The 17754-nt window shown below is 30.1% G+C and overlaps 1 protein-coding gene across 2 annotated transcripts in view; it reads left to right on the top strand.

The window, feature by feature from the left end:
* LOC130451113 (forkhead box protein P1-like) overlaps positions 1–17754 on the top strand; it is a 251029-nt gene that overhangs the window by 536 nt on the left and 232739 nt on the right. The gene's annotated exons all lie outside the window — the stretch shown is intronic.

Consider the following 17754-nt stretch of genomic DNA (forward strand, 5'->3'; position numbering starts at 1 on the left):
ATAATAAGTTTCATGAACTTCAAATAAACTGAAAATTTTTGACGAAGTTTAAGTAGGAAATTATTTGTTTAAACGCAAATATGTAAAGGTAAACTCAGTTGTATTATTGATAATTAATAATAATAAATTGTGGATGAAAATAATTTTATTGATTGTTGTAAATGAGAATTATTCGCTTTATAATCAACTGAGATTTCCAAATTAATATGAATGGTAAAATTTTTATTAACCGAAAGAAAAAGTAGTACTTATTCTATCATGTATTTCGAGTCATCCATCATCAGTATTAAAATATGTTCAAAAAAATCAAAACATATTAATTTTATCCAGTTATAGATACTTAAACGTTAAATATCGAGCTAAAGTTCTGTTGCGAATTCTTTAGCCCTATTTAAATGTAATGTCATATCATTTTCAAATAGTTGTTAATTGGTATTTGTTTATATCTTTTGATACTCTTTTAGTCATAAAATAATAATCTAATCACCAGTTTGATGTAACAATCCTACAGCTTCAGACATTTTGAACTGTTTATTTTCTATTTCCATGTTTAAAAACAAAAGAAAAGCAATCAAATTGAATTGTATTTTCATATAACACGCACTTGAGCCTTTCTTATTTTATTATTCAAATTAATGTTTTCAGTTCTAATCAAATTTGTAAACAAAGGACTGGCCACAGAAAGCGTTACAGACGCAAAAAATCGTGGAAATCCACCAATTGAATTTACAATAGATTTGACATATATAAACATGTCAGATTATTTGTAGGTATTTGCAGCGCCACATTTTTTCAAATTGCAGAACATTTTTGTGATTCATCTTAATGATTACAAAGATACCACATTATCTCCTTTGGGAGCAACAAAATAATTAAATCAAATATCGTCATGTCTATTCGTTATCTTTTCCACATTGTGTACAAAATATCACACACATACACACATACACACACACACACACACACACACACACACACACTTATCGTGAAATTCATGTTTTTAATATTATTCATTCCCTTGTTTTTTTGACTGAGCAGTCTCTGATTTCTTAGATGTAATAAATTCATTTCAATGTTCTAGCATCTCGAATCCTGTAGTATTATAAACTATTTTTTACTGTTAAGACTCTAGGATCTAATGCTTAACAAGATATCATTTCGTTCTGTTCACATTAGATTGTTTTCTCTAATTATTAAATGATTATAACAAATTTTCCGAAATATGGACAACAACCCAAAGATACAAACATCAGAAACGACACATTGAGTCAAATGGTTCTGACATGTGAAAAGTTGGAGTGAGGAAAGCATTACAAGAAGAATATTAGAAGCCAGAACAATAAGAGAAAGAAATAAAGTAGAACCAAGGAAGACCTAGATGGACGCACGCAACAAAGCGACTGAAATCAGAGGGAACAAACTACACGAGGTACTGCCATAAATAAAGGATCGAAAGAATTGAAAGAAAGACTCGATGAAAACAGAAACTCAACCCACACATCTTATACCCGTAAGGGTAGAAAAACTTAGTATTAAGTAAGTATAGTTTACAAAATTGAAATGAAATTCTAGTTCTTAATCAACTACTTTCCAATCGATATTCCTGTATTACTTTCAAGTTAACTTGATCAGAATACATTTCATGATTCTCCAGTTTTCAATCTACCAACGTATTCACAAATTCTAGATCTTTTAAAATTTCGTAGATACCTGACTTTGATTCGGCTAATATGTCAATCATGTAATCATCGCAGCGCTCTCTAGGTTTTCTTGTTTCTTCTTAAAGCTGAGCTTTACCAGTTATTATTTGTATTTGTGAATATTTGTTTTCGTGAATATTTGGATAATAATTAATGTATTTTTAGACTGCTACAGAAACTGAAAAATATACAAAACACTCTTCATGTCACAGCTTACATGGAAAAAATAATAAAATAGCTTTGATATGTTTCTATGGCATAACTAAACTTGTGTTAAATGAAGCTCGCATTCAAAAGTAACAAAAAGGAAATGGTGAATATCAATATAGATGGATTATATTTTTATTGAAAAGTTGGTAATATATGTAATATGTATGCAACAAACAAACTAATGCCTATAACTCCACAAATATGAATAATTTCAATCACTCAAAATTAATTTGGACCGTTAAAATGAATACTCTAAGCCAGGGCTTCTTAAACTGTGGGTCCCTGGGGGTCGCGAGACTATTGTAGAGAATATTGTAGTTTTATTATAACTATTTTTTGAAAAAAGTGGCAATGCAAAACTGTTATGTAGGGCCTATAAATGAAAATATGGAAGTAGCATTTAAAATAATAAATACAACGCACTCCTCGATTTTCAACTGAACGTTTATATAGAGGAGGGGGTCGTTTAAACTTTCCTATTCTTGAAGGGGGTCGCTATATAAAAAAGTTTAAGAAGCCCTGCTCTAAGCGACAGTCGCGATTGCAAATTTTCAACTTTTCCGAATTGAAAACTTAAGCAACATCAGATGAAGAGAAGAAACTCCGAAATTATGATTTCTAGATATCTGCTAACTCTACCTCATAGTAGTTAGTAGAAATGCAAAACGATGAGTGTTAACATTTGACAATTAAAAATAATTGAATATGATTACATAACATAGAAAGAGGAATTTAAAGCTCAATAGAAATATCAACTAAAGAAATTGACCTTTCAGATTGGATAGAAACAATAACAAGAATAATCAGAACCAGAATAATAACTGGAAGATTGTACTAGCAATGACTTATAACCAAACGTGTGAAGATGGATAAAAAATTGAAACTCATGGTGATGAAAAAAGAAAAGAAATTAATATGAAAAAATGTTTCCACTGTTCACTGCGCATTTAGGTCTCTACATCATAGTGATGACTTATCTGTTGTTAATGATCTTGCAAGAAAATGTAAAATGTCTTGTCCACACTGTGTTGAAAGCAGACTGCAAATGTCTTTTCGAGATTTCTTGTGTAATAACTGTTTATAAATTAAACATTAGAGGGACACCATACCATGCAACAAACTTATTACACTTATTCATATTGTTAGAAACCTAAAAATCTATTGCTACACGTATTCATATGATATGACACTTATATATTACTGGTAAAAATGATATTATTATGTAAAATTCTAACTCATTATTAATCGAAGTTGCAGATATGTCATTCCATCTAATCAAAACAAACCTCAATGATTATGACAAATGACTTAGTTTATCTAGCACCACATTATGTATTATTGCGACAACCAATATTTAGAAATTGATAATTAATGCTGCCCATTGAACTATTTCAAACAAAAGTTTCACGAAATTATATATTTACTATGATTTTCCACCCAAAGAATGTCTATTATTTCCATTGAATGCTAAATACAGTATTTATGAAATATTTTAACAAACATTAACATTAACATTGAAACGTTATCAGTTGAAAGCCTGATCAGCTTTTTCCTGGCTGATATGATGAGCTTCTTTCTATCTTCTGGATTATATAAAACATTTTGCAAATTATTCTAATAAAATAACGTTCAACTCTCAATATTTAAGTATAGTAACGTTACTTTCAAAAAAGCAATAAGTCTAGCGTCTTCAGGTACTAATTGAGGCGACTGTGCCTGACAGGATTCTGCTGTTAGTAATCATAGATTGCTGTTAGCTAGGTTGATACATTTAGCAGATCTTCTCTGATTATAGTTTCCCAGGAGTGCATTACCGGTCTCAACCCCTATATATTGTCCCAGTGGTTTTACCCCCATCTACCTTCTTTTCAAATGATTTCTCTATTGTTCTGTAGCTGATATCACAAAAGGGTTCAGGTCTTATGAAATGTTTCTCTATCCCTAGTTTAACGAGTAATTCAGCTATTTCGTTTCCCTCCACTCCCGTGTGTGCCGGAATGCATTGCACCTTTATTTAGCTTATCCAGGTATTCCCAATCTAGTTTGTATTTTATGACATTGGTGCTCTAATGGCTGTTTAGCTGTCGGACAGGATAAAGATCTGCTGTTTGCGATAATTCCTTTCTAGATTGAACTTAACACATGTTTCAATTGTATATATTAATGCTTAAAAAATGTTTGGTGCTCAGGCTTTCAGTGTTTGGTTCTAGGCCCGTACACTCCTATTCCAGCTCTGCCTTCTATTTAGGTACTATCCGTATACCATTTGATGGCGTTTCTGTTCATTTCTCGTATGATTTTTTGTTCCATCTTGCTTCTAAAGTTTAGTATTGAGCCAAAGTTTTACATTATTTCGTCATAGAGTCGTTTAAATAATGAATCATAGTGAAATTTGTTGTATATATTTCACTTCGTGAAATCATTTTGAAAAATAAAATTAGTTGATTCGTAAAACTTATGTATAGACCATGAATGAAATTGATAATACTAACTTAGGTGAATGAGGTGCATTAAGAAGTAGTTCAGTTTACAGATCTTAGAAAGTAACTATTTTGAAAAGCAATGAAATTATAAATACACAAATAGTAACCTTCCTTTTTATTCCTTTTTACATACTGATTAAAATATATATTATATATGAATAAACACTCAAATAAAGGTATATAATAATCATCCAAACATAATTCCTAAATAATAAGAACGTGGTAAATAATCACCGATGACATAAATATATAAAGGTATCGAACAATTTACCCAATTGATGTTTATGTGGCAATGATTAGCGTTGCTGACAAATATATCACACAAAATAGAGATGATTCATGATAAGACTTTGTATTCGCTACCTTTAATTTCTAGTTAGGTTAGGTGGTTAGGCTCCCAAGTATATCCTGATGATGCTCGACTCAATACAGACGAGAGCAATTCGACTCAGAGGCGATCCAGAATTGACCAGAAACTTGGACAGCTTAGAGCATAGAAGAAAGATCGCCGACCAGACTTTGTTTTACCGATACTACCACGGCAGATGCTCTTCCGAGCTGTCCAACATCAAACCACCTATATATAGTAGTATTTGTAAGATCTACTAGACAGGCAGACATGGCTCATAAACATCTAGTTCGCCTGCATTCGCCCAGAATGTCAATTTATCGGGACTGTTTTCTTTGGATTAGTTCAAGCCTGTAGTACGAGCTACCAAGACACTTCTTTCTCGAATACTATAACATACAGAAGTTCAAGATCAGTATATACAGGCACCTCCACACGGCAAGCAAAATTCGAACTACCTGAGTGTAAAAGAGTGTACCCTCTTGTACTTGCTTTTTACACAAAAAAAAATAGTTACAGTGTTGGCTAATTTCACATTTCATTTATTTCCATTATTATATTCTTATTGAAATACATCTACGTAATTCAGAAATTAAATATTCATTATTTTATTTTTTATTTTTTTGGTCATCCGTAAGACACTGGCCAGTTGACGTTAGCCAGTAGTGTGTAACACCTACCCACTGATATCATAATGACTCTTTCACTCTTTCTTCTTCTTTATTTGTCAACAGAATCTTCCTTGTATATACTATTATCGCTGGTCAGTTATATGTTATAAGAATCCAATGAACGATTTCTTTTGGCTTTCGAGGTTAGTATATCTATAACTATATGGATTATAGTTTGACATACAATCTAATTTTTTGACGCAATATGAAGTTATTTTTTTCAAAAATATGAATTCAAAATATTTGATAGAGTACTTGTGTTCACAAACTATAAAGGACGTCCTGAGGATTTCAATGAAACTTTTAAGAAAAACTTAACTTTTACTGGATTTCTATATCTAATCTATTAAGGTTGCATATGATGCATTTTAAAAAAAAGAAAGTATCCAAAGTAAAACCACAAACAAGTGGATGGGTGGAAATATAACGCAATAGCTTTCAAGAATAAGGTTATACTTAAAATATACTTAGTGTAACACCCAGAAGGAAACATTTGGTCGCAATTTTCATGGCAATTTGAAGATTATAACACTATAGTTGATTGGACGTGTACAGGAGTGTTCCTGTACACGTCCAGGTATCGGTAAAACAAAATCATCGATGAGGCACCTCGCTCTCAAGAACTCAAACTTCATAAATTCACTTCTCCAGAGTCTGTGGAGGGTCATGAAATTGGTCATTCTCCTTTCCATGTTTAATGGCAAAACAATTGTTGGAGAAGTCTATAACAACGTACAATACGTAGGTGTATATTGATTTGCTGAAAAATAATTTGTGGACTTCCATTTAGGTAAAGTCGTGAAGTCGAGTTAACACGACCGTAATTTTGCTAATTTCTTGGAACACTTCTAATTTCACTGAGTATATCCAAAAATTTTTCTAATAAATTGAAATTCAATTCAAAAGCAGAATGTTCTGACAAAGTAATTTTTAGCTGATGTTACAAAATCTTCTATCAGAGGTAATGTACAAAGATTTTTTTTTTGGTTGTATCAGTATCTTAGCAGCAACTTAGATATTTTTTTTTTCATTTTTTTAATTATTTCTGTCTCAATTCTTCTCAAAAATACCATTGCCACGCCCAGTTTTTCACATATTATATTATAACTATCAATTCTGTACTAAAATTTTTCCGTTATATTAAATATTTTCTATCTTAACAGGAAAATTATTTACCAAATCACCTTGATTCTATGATTACTCGTTATCACAATGATGAAAAAAGATTTTGCATCTCCTGGTTGTATGCTATTATGCAAGAATATGATTGGTTAAAATAATTCTGAGATAACTAGTCTCTGAATCTATATACATATAAGATATTTTCAGTCATCATATTATTTTATCAAAAAATTTTAGGAATTTTTGTCAATATCAAAACGTCTAATTAATACTCAATGTCGAATAATATACCAGTTATTTTCTGAAAAATTGATTTAGTACCTTGATACAATGATATATTTAAGGAAAATTATATATCTCATGAATTTCAATAGTAAAAACAAAAGTATGGTTTTCAGTAATTTAATATATTTAATATATCATTTTCATATCAACCGAATTACTAAAAAAGGTTTCTTTTAATGTTTAATTGCCCTTTTAACGACTCACGTTTCCTATTTCTCGCAATTAAATATCTTTGTATCTAAGTATTTGCTGAACGGTGTAACTAATTTCGAATCTGTGAATTTTTTATGCAATTATAGTGGAATGAAATGATCAATCGGTACGTGTTTCAATTAGGAACAGTAAAAAATTTTCCATTCGTTTTGAGAGCATGTTTAAGAAGCTTAAATTTGCTAACAAATGTTTCATTCAAATATCCGTTTTAAACAGGAAATGTTTTCTTGTAAATATTTCAGTTCTGTTTTGTTTGATATTGGCCAAATAAAATAAACTTCTTTTGTATTAGAATAGTGATTTATAACTATTTCTCGATATAATTCATCATTAAAAAAGTGTATCACAAGTTTTTGTTTGTATAAATAAATGTCCAATAATTCTTAAAATTTAGTATCCTTATGTTTATTATAATTATATTAGATTAGATTTGATGTAAGTGTTATTAGCAATAATTTCTGCATTTTTAATACCTACGAGATATTTTGACGGTTGTAATGAATCAAACAACATTTATTTTTTGAGTACAGAAAATTAGATTTGAACATCCGTATTAGGATTAATGGTTTATTTAGTTAGAATCTACTATATGTGTTGAAAATTTGCGTCTAATACATAAAAGCATTTAATACTACGATCATTAATCGATGTATTACTATGAATATTTTATTGGTGATTATCTAATATACCAAAAAATCTATTCAATATATATTCCTTTATACATCCTTCTAAGTTATACTCAATTTTGTGACCTCTTCCTTCTATGTCGTGCTATCTCTGATTGTTTCATTCCATTTTTATATTTTATATAGTTTTTCTCAGTATATTGTATATTCTCAGTATACTGCTCTTCAATATTGACGCACCACTATTAATTTCGTAATTATATGTTTGTGTTTGCACACATTATTTAATTTAGAGTAAGTGTGATATAAATAAAGATTATTAGACAATCTTACATTACAAAATATTTATTGTTAATTAAAGTTCGAAAGAATATACAAAATTATGCGATCACCTACGGAAACTTCATCAAAATTGTGATCAATAACGCGAAATACCCCCTCGAGCTGTTATAACCGCTTGCATTCGTCGGGGTAAGATTGTTGTTAAGTTGTGGATGATTGCTTGAGGAATATATTCCCATTCCAACATGATCTCTGCTTTAGAATCTCATTAGGGCAGGTGAAAGATATTAAACTGTTTTTTAGATAATATATTGAAAGATAATTGTTCCATTCTTAGTTGACATAACTTTTTGTGAGAAAATAATTATTAACGATTTATCGTCTTTTACCGCCAATTTTTGGCTATGACTATGTACTTGTACTTCTCTTACTTTTTACAAAGATCAAAAGCATAAAGCAGAAAAATATTAATTTCATGAAACCAAGTCAACAATCAGCTATAATAAAACATGACCTTTAAAATTATTGAATATAAACTATTATTGATTTCTTCACATTATTATTAAATTATCCATTATCAACTGCTTACTATTGTTCTCGTAAATAGCCGCTAGGATATTCTTAATAATGATTGGTTTTAGATTATACAATTAGAATTGTTCCATCTAAAAAATAGATTTCAGAGCCATTCCGCAGACTGATTTTTCCTATGTTATCCATGACTGTCTTCTCAATATAAGGACATTATGGTGCATAAAAATGAAAGTTTATCTTATAAATGAACTGATTTTTTTAATAGCTTCTTCAGCTCTCTACTAGTTCACTTTCTGTTTCTTAGTACCTGTTGTCGGTGAAAGCGCTCGTAAATTTCATGCTTTGACACCATGTTTTCTATAATTTGTTTCGGTTTTCCTAAATCTACCAACTATTTAAATGATTTTTGAATTATCAAAACTTAGTAAATTGACAAAATAATTTTAACTTATAATAAAATTGGAGCCCTCGCGCACTTATCATTTCCTAAATAATGTGCTAAATTCAAATTCATCTCGTTTAGTAATCAATTTTTTGCGTGAACACTAGAAGGACTCCAATACCCTCAATTTCAATAGTAAAACAACTGAATTTTGTTGCGACCTTACAAACACAGTTGATATCACGGTATATTGGAGATTAAAAGAGCAAGAAATTGTGAAAGCTTTCCGCAAAGATTGATATTCACTTTCGACTGCGAACGCAACTTCTTAAGAGTTTTTGATGTTCAACCGCATTATATAAGAATATTTGCACCGCGCGTGGGATATAGATAACCAAATTACACCGGAGATCAAACAACAATCAAAAGAGTTAAATCGATACCAAAGAATGCCATGCCGAGGTTTTTAGTCATGATAACCGCTTTTGGTACGTAAGGGGAAAAACAATTTGAATATCACCAACTATTCCAGAAATTCCAAATTTATCACATCAATTTTCTAGTCAATATTTGCTAACCAAAATACGTAGACCAAAATAAAGTCGTCCAGATCTTCACAAGAAAAGTTGTTTGGTTGGAGCTATTGTGAAATACATTGTTTAACAGTATGTGTTAACAAATATGATAAAGAAACAATGGGCTATTGACTTTTATTGTTTAGGGATTATTATTTTGATTAGTAAATAAACAACTATATCATTGTCATAAATTTTTTCGAAAAGATTCTATTTTTGAATAATATATTTAATGAAATTTTAATAAACCCGTGTTGACTGTTAAGGTGAATTAAATATAGGTAATTCTACCAGGCGTATCGCGTGGAATATCAGGAAGCAGAATCATTACTATCTAACAACTTGAAAAAAGAGACCGTGAACTTTTTTATAACGATTGGGGAAACAAATACTGTCCTATGCCTATAGAAGAAATAAAAAAGATATTGCAGCAAAAAACCGATTCTTGTGTGTTCAGGAAAGGAAAAATGAAGACTATTTAGAGGGAGAAAAATATGAATGGAGCCCCACCGTATAATGGGAAGAGAAAAAGAAATGGGAATTAACAAATCTAATCAAATATGGATAGAAAATTGAGAGAGAAAATATGGAAACAGAAAATATTCATTATTTAAGGAATACGCAAAAGAAAATAAATTTGATAGTCCACAGGATGTCTATAGAAGGTACAATAAAAATTAAAACTAAAGAAAAATATAAAAGTGAAAGATGTAAATATATAGGATGAAAGCCATAATCGTTGTAGACTTGCTTATTACTTTTGCGGAAAATATAAACTAGAAAAACAGAAACTATGATAATGAAACATATTGATTTCAGATTAAACGAAAAGCAAAAAACATAGAAAGCAAATGAGAGTTTCCTGATGAGGCAACACTGATGTGAATATGTCAAATCTGACATTTCCATAATAAAGTTTGACATTTTTAATGGTGACGTACTCAGAAGGTGTTGACATACGAACGATATTTGAGTTGTTTTCAGTTACCTAAAACATTCACCTTGATAAAAAAAAGAATTAAATTTTCGGAATCCAATTGTGGCCGCATTTTGATACAGGATGAATTTCATGAAAGTCGTTCAAAATCGGCTGTTGTACCAGAAATATATCTTTTTTCTTGAAGCAACCCTGATCTTAGGGCACCTAATCACCCTTAAATTATAGTGCGATTTTAATCTTCTGTGTCTCAACGTTTCTAAAAAATTTTGTCATATAAGAATGAATTGCAGCCTTTTGTAATAAATAACATTACCATCGTAAAATCTGTAAAATTCAGACTAAACAGCCGGACTCTATGCCGAAACTTTTTTAAAAGATTCAAAATATTGACTCTTCCTTCCTTATTCATCTTTGAATAGGTTTACTTAAGTCGTAAGCACGCTTTTTCAATTTTAGAAAGATCATTGCACAGCTATCCACTACCCACATATTTTCCTGCATTTCTCAATAATTTGAAAATATATTTATTGAAAGGTGCCTTTCACTCTATAAACGACTTTTATTCCAATACTAACATTTATTTCGGAGCATACTAGGTACTGGTTTGAAGTTTTTATTGATTTTCAATGCAAATTATCAATTATCAATGTACACATATAATTCATATCACAAATTTTCACATGTCCATTTTAAAAGGTAATTTTGTCATTATTGTAGTTTTCTTGTGTATACTTTGTATTTAGATTTGTACATACTGTAGACATTTTTTTGTCAATAAATAATTTCTCTCTCTCTCTCTCTATTTCTCTCTCTAAGATCGTCATGTGACGTACCGTGAGATTGAGGCATAAATGAGCATTAGTTTCACCAGCATTTATTCAATATTGCATGAACCTTCGGCTGTCAAGAAGATTTGTTCGCGTTGGATACCGCATAATTTAACAATCGTTAAAAGAAGGCTCATGTCGATGGGCGCAAACAAATGCTGAAAAAATTCAAACACAGTGCTTGAAAAGACGTCTGTAAGGTTGTGAGAGGCAGAAAATCATGAATCTATGTTTATGAACCCGAAATTAAACAATAAGGTATTTGCGCACGAAGTACTGCGAAGCAAATGGTCGCCTGTTTTTCGGAATAACTGAATATATTGCCACCGACCCATTAATGCAACATAGAACGGTAAATTCTGAATAGTACACCAGCATTTCTTCTTCACAGATCTCACGACGAATATCGATCGGTTTTACGCCTTGAGCACTAAGAAATCGTATAACAGCTCGTACTTCACAATCGGCGGAAATATGTCTCGTATCATTCAGGAGTTCATCATTACGACCGTACTCTTACAAGATCGTTTACAATTAAGTTGCACAATATTTTTCATTATTATATCCATTCGCGTCACATTTTTTTGAGCAGATATTATTATATTTATTATTTCCCTTTAAAGTTGAAATGATAAAAGGAAATTCTAATAGAATATGGCGAAATCGACCTAAGTCTCAGTTCAACGTGTTTAGTTCCACCATTTATAGATATTCTAGTTTTATTTATTGATTTAATCAAGATGATGCCTCGATGAGTTTATGTATTTATATCAATTCTCAATATAATACTATTTCTATTACCAATTTATTCATTTAACTAAACACAATTGAATTGATTCTGACATCGTTCTAATGAAACAAATGCAATAAATAAACAAAAATTGGAGCAACTGCTAGAAATATGTAAATCCGGAACATATGTCTTTTATGAGCTTCAATATATTTTATACTAGTATGATTCACATTTAATCGAAATTACACCATGTCGAACAAAAGTAAAAATTGCCATCAGTATAATACCATTTTCATTGAGTGAAGTTTGCAATAAAAAACATTAACGGAGGATCATTAAAATATAGTTGTCTCAAATTTAATTCAAGTAATTAAGTTACGAATATGTACTACATATTTTAACTATTCCATATACTACGTCTATCGTACTTATTTACATAATTGGCATAAATTGAGTGGTATCATGAACAAGTAAATAAAGGAATACAAAGTAGTCGAATGAAATTATCACTTGCTTAGCAAAAACTAAAATCAGTATGTGCTAATTGTAAACGATAATCTTCCTTTGGCACTCAACAATGAAGAATAATCTCTCACAAAATCTCACAGTTCATTTCTCATTCTTAACGTTTTCATTTCAACAGAAAGGTAGAATTTTTCTGTAAAGCAATTATGCGACTCACTTTCTCTCATACGTGTTTTTAACCAAAATATGGAGCAAACTATGAAAAAAATCCCATAACTTTATTTCTCTAGTGTATAAAAATTGAGAAATCTTAAGATGATAGAAACAATTTCACATAGCATTTCTTAGCTTTTTTATAAGATGTGGCATATGGAACTGGGTTACAAATTGAGGCGTGAACTGCTTTAAAAATCATTGGAATTTCATATTTCATAATCAAGCTAGAATCTTCTTATTAGTCACCGTTCCTGATAATACTAGTTAACTAATGACACTGATATGATAAACTTGCTAAATCGATGAATAAAAACCACAAAAACTTCTGCCCTGAAAAATACAAAAATTTTAATGATTATTCTATGAATTTACTACAACGTACTTACTTTGGATCCGTATGGACATTCAGCGTGATATGGAGAAGAATAATCCAGATATAATCGTGTGACTTCAAAGCAGCAAATGATCTATAGATATTGTGGATGCTTCTGATAAGAAATGAACGGTATTTCCAAAGAATTGAATACTGTTGTCTATAACATTCTAAAATTTGTCATAAAAGTCGTAAATATCATAAAAACATTTTCATTAGAATATAAGTTAATATTAGAATAAAAATCTTATAATTCAAGGGATACAATTGTACATTTTTCAATTGTAAAATCGTAGAATTGTACTTCTTAAGAAGTACATTTGCTATTCTGAATAATTTGAAATTAATGATGAGAATTTAGTATGAGATGATTGAAGGTTTCTATATTTTTGGCAACATATTAAAATATATCTGATATAATGAATTATTTCGAAATCAATTTTGTGGAAGCTACTTTAATTGTCAGAGCTCTAGTCATCTTCTACATCTTCAGTGTTCATAAAATATAATCAATTAAATCGACAATTTACCATTAGTTCCATTGATAAAAGTAACTTAAGAAATAATTTGATTGAATTGGAAAGTTCTAAGTAAAAAAAACTCCATGTTAGAATTCAGTTATCAATTGATAGATATGATCTAATGCTTCTTTAATCAGTTTACTGGTGAAAAAGTTTCACAACCGATACATTTACGTAAATCTTCAGTCAGATACTATGTGTTTTCAAGCATAGAATAATATGCTCACAATATTGATGAACATACTACAATAGGATAAAATTTTCAGAAAATTACAATATTTTTGTGTTAGTCGTTAATTTATAAAATTTTCATCACTAGATCATTCAGAGCTAATTTTAAAATGTCTGGAGGTGTATAAGACAAATATTCTAAATAAAATTAACGGACAAAATTCAGTGACAAATAAATCCACTATTTGTCAAATTTGACACAACGATTCTATCGAACTGTCCGTAGTATTCAATTCTCAATGGTAATGATTTGCATTATTTGATTAAAGTCGCATATTAAACAAATATATTAATCAATAGTTCTGGATAAACGTATATGACTTGAATGTTTTCACACTTTTCCAACTAAAAAATATTAACACTACTCTTAATTTTAGCTTTCATGTTTTTGATAACAAGGTAACAAAATGTGTTTAATGCAAAAAACAATTATGAAACAGACCAGTAAAATTTATGGAAATATCGATGAAAAATTACCATAATACAGGAAATCCCAATAATTCCTGTCTAAATATGATAATTGTATCCTGTACTATGGTTTTTGCATCTTAGGCGGTTCAAGATCGATAGTATTTAAACAAAAGGTTATTCAAATTGACTTATGTATCACTCGTAGGTAAAAAATATAAACAAAAGGCATTTTCCTTAATTCAAGGAGTCATAATATTGACATAATATTATACTGTTCAATACTTTATGTACTGTCTATTTCAACACAACACATAAATATTGCAATGAAAAAACAAATAACGCATTTAAGAACAAAATAATAATAACCAATCAACGGTTAGAACTTATTTAAAGCTTAAAAGGCGTGCTTAAAAAGAAGAAACATAATTAGCTTATTCAAAGTTGTGATTATTTAGGTGCCTCGTATTGGTATAGGCGACTATTCGTAATATTCCGACAAAGAATAGCTGAAGTTTTCACAATAATATAAAATTTTTTGAACATACCGACCTTACAAATTTATATTGATATAAACGAAATTCTTTCCAATATACAAGTATATAAAATGTGAAAGTCAGGGATTAATACATCGATTCCAAAAAATTTGGGATTCAGAAACATATTTATTTTTTTCATGGGATTCGCACAGAGGATAGATGCAGATCAAAAACCGTATTTTCGACACTTTATAGCTCGGTTTACAATAAAATTATCCCGAAATCAGACAAATATCGATTGAAACTATTGACGAAAAATGAAAAGATAAACTTTCTTTTATATTCCATCTATTTCCATTTATTTATAAACCTTTGCCATATATAAAATCAGATACTCCAAAACTTTCTGGAATCTTTGAACAACACAAAATTGAAATAGCGTACAGTCAAACCCTTCACGTCTATTTTTAGAAACAACATATATTGCCCAAAATGATCAATGCATTAATAAGAAAACTGATTTATATAAACTTAGTGTGATTCATGCACATCTTTTAGATTTTGAAAAAACAAATTCTATAAAAATTCAACGCCAATAACAACCAACTAACCTCACCTAACCTATAAATTTCAACTTCACTTATAACGACCTAACCTATAAAATTTATTGTCATTTATAAACTAACAAATAAATATTCAGGTACATTCATAACATAACCAATTAAAAATTAATAAAAATTCCTATACTAACTAGAATCAAAATTTCAATTAATCAATATTTCTATCAAAGTCAATTTGAATATTGAATTTTGAATCTTATGAAATTAAGAATTTATAAAAGCATTAATACTATTCAAAACCACCGAAAATCTTGATTAATTATTGTAAGTAAAATTGTATTATTGTTATACATTTTTACATATTTCTTATATTGTATTCGAAAGCTGGGAAAATATATTTATATATAGTGGGTATTTTGTTGCCACGTTCCCAATAAGTAATCGCTTATATATATATATATATATATATATATATATATATATATATATTTCTCCTTGTCAACCGTAGCTAGGCAGGTCACCAAAAAAATGAGGAAGTAAGGAACATAAGCCTTGGACTCTGCTTATGTCACAGAAATTCTATCAAGGACATATTTTGAACATTACGATAGCCTTGAGCCGCTTAATGCCAAATCTCAATGATCTTACTTCTATGAAGCGAAGATTCCTAAGTAAGGTCACTAACTCATATTCAATACAGCTTCGTGTTGGTCCCACGCAGTCAGATTCCAAAAGTACAGCAAAATGCTCAAGAAAATCCAGAGAAAACGAGCTGTTAGAATCTATAGCGCAATATAACAGAAGCAATGGTGCTACTAGCTGACTTGAAACTTATAGACATACTGGTAAGAAGGTAAGAAACTTGACCTATGGTGAAGACAATGTAACCAAACCAAATGTATATCCGTGGAAAGGTACTAAAGAAGATAGACCAGTAAGACAGGCAAAGATAGCTGGAGAAAAGATAAACTTATATAAAATTTGGCTCAATAGAAAACATGGATGTATAAATTATTACCAGACGCAACTACTCACAGGACATGGATGCTGCATGACGTGATTGTCGTTTTAAAAATACTCTTCAATTTGTTTTGTACTCTAAAGCAAATATTTTTTGCATAAAAAAGATGGCAGGGGAAACGTAATACAGCCATATCAAAGCGGAAGCTCACTTTCATAGGAAAATATTGTTCATAAAATGACAGAAATTATGATAAACCTCTATCTGTTATGATGACAGACAGAGATAATAATTCAATAACAGAGAGATATATTAGATAAATGAAGATAATTCCAAGCAGTATGACACATTAATACCTTCTGGTGGTACCGGTATACTGTCTGCCGAGAAGAAAGGGGGATGTTTAGTGGGTGAAAAGCTAACATATTCTCGTAGGAGTAAAAAAACTGTATAAGGAAGAAAAGTGAAGGTATATAAGAGGTAATCATTAAGATTTAATTTAAATCACTTAAAACAATAACATAAAGTTTTCTCCTCAAAATACTGTTGTCCTAGGCTTTTCAAACTCTTGAAATATCTCATTTCCTAGCTATTAAAGTTTCAATATACCTTACTATCTTGTGTGCTTGTATATAAGAAAGTAGTTAAGAACTAGAATAAATTATTATATTTACAAAACATATTGAAGTTAATGATAAGCAACAATTCATTTAATAGTCATCCCGATACATGACACTTCATAAACTCATTTAATTAATCAACTGATTAGAGAAAAATTTCTGAAACTAATAATTCCAATTAAAAATTGTGATATCTAGTATATTTTTCCTTCTTACTCACATTCCATCTACGAAAAGCAAAGCAATTATACCTAAACCACAATCAAGACATGTTTCCTCTTTCAATGCTGTGCTTATCGTCAATTGTTTCTTTAGCTAATACTTGTGATAAATTGTACTATTTTCTTCATGTGATTTGTGGATGTAAGTTTTATATATAGTATGGCCCTATGCCCCTTCAGTATTTTGCTTTTATGTTCATAATGATTGATTTGTTTCAGAAGGGATGTATATTAAGTTTGATTCTAAGTCTCTAGCACACAAATAATATCTTGATTTTGATATTTGGCAACAGCGTAAATATATTTGGAGAAGGTTATGATGAAAACATCAATGTTTCATCTCCAAAAATATTTATAAAAAAATTTTTTTTCTTTTAATTCTTTTGTTTGTATTGTTTGTTCCTGAACTTATGTTAAGAGTAACAACAATATGGATTCGAAGACGGCACCATGCTAGCGAATTTGAAATGAGTAGTGCAATGACGGTGCCACTTACGGGTGGCATCTGTGAGCAGAAAAAGGTTGATCTCCTACTATTTTATATCATCACCTCGGAGTATCATCGTATTTAGCACCAAATAGCAATTATGTTTAGCTGCGCATGCCATACGTTCAAGAGTAAGACGCTACAGTGGAAGGCTACGTAATATTGAGTTTGTAATTGAATGGCAGATTCACAGGACTTGTGGAGCAATGATTTTGAAGGGTTTTTCATTGTTAATGATCACCAATTATGTTAATTTGGCAGTTTGTTAGCTGAGCGTTAT

The sequence above is a fragment of the Diorhabda sublineata genome, chromosome X, assembly GCF_026230105.1.
Source record: "Diorhabda sublineata isolate icDioSubl1.1 chromosome X, icDioSubl1.1, whole genome shotgun sequence".
Taxonomy (NCBI): Eukaryota; Metazoa; Arthropoda; class Insecta; order Coleoptera; family Chrysomelidae; genus Diorhabda; species Diorhabda sublineata.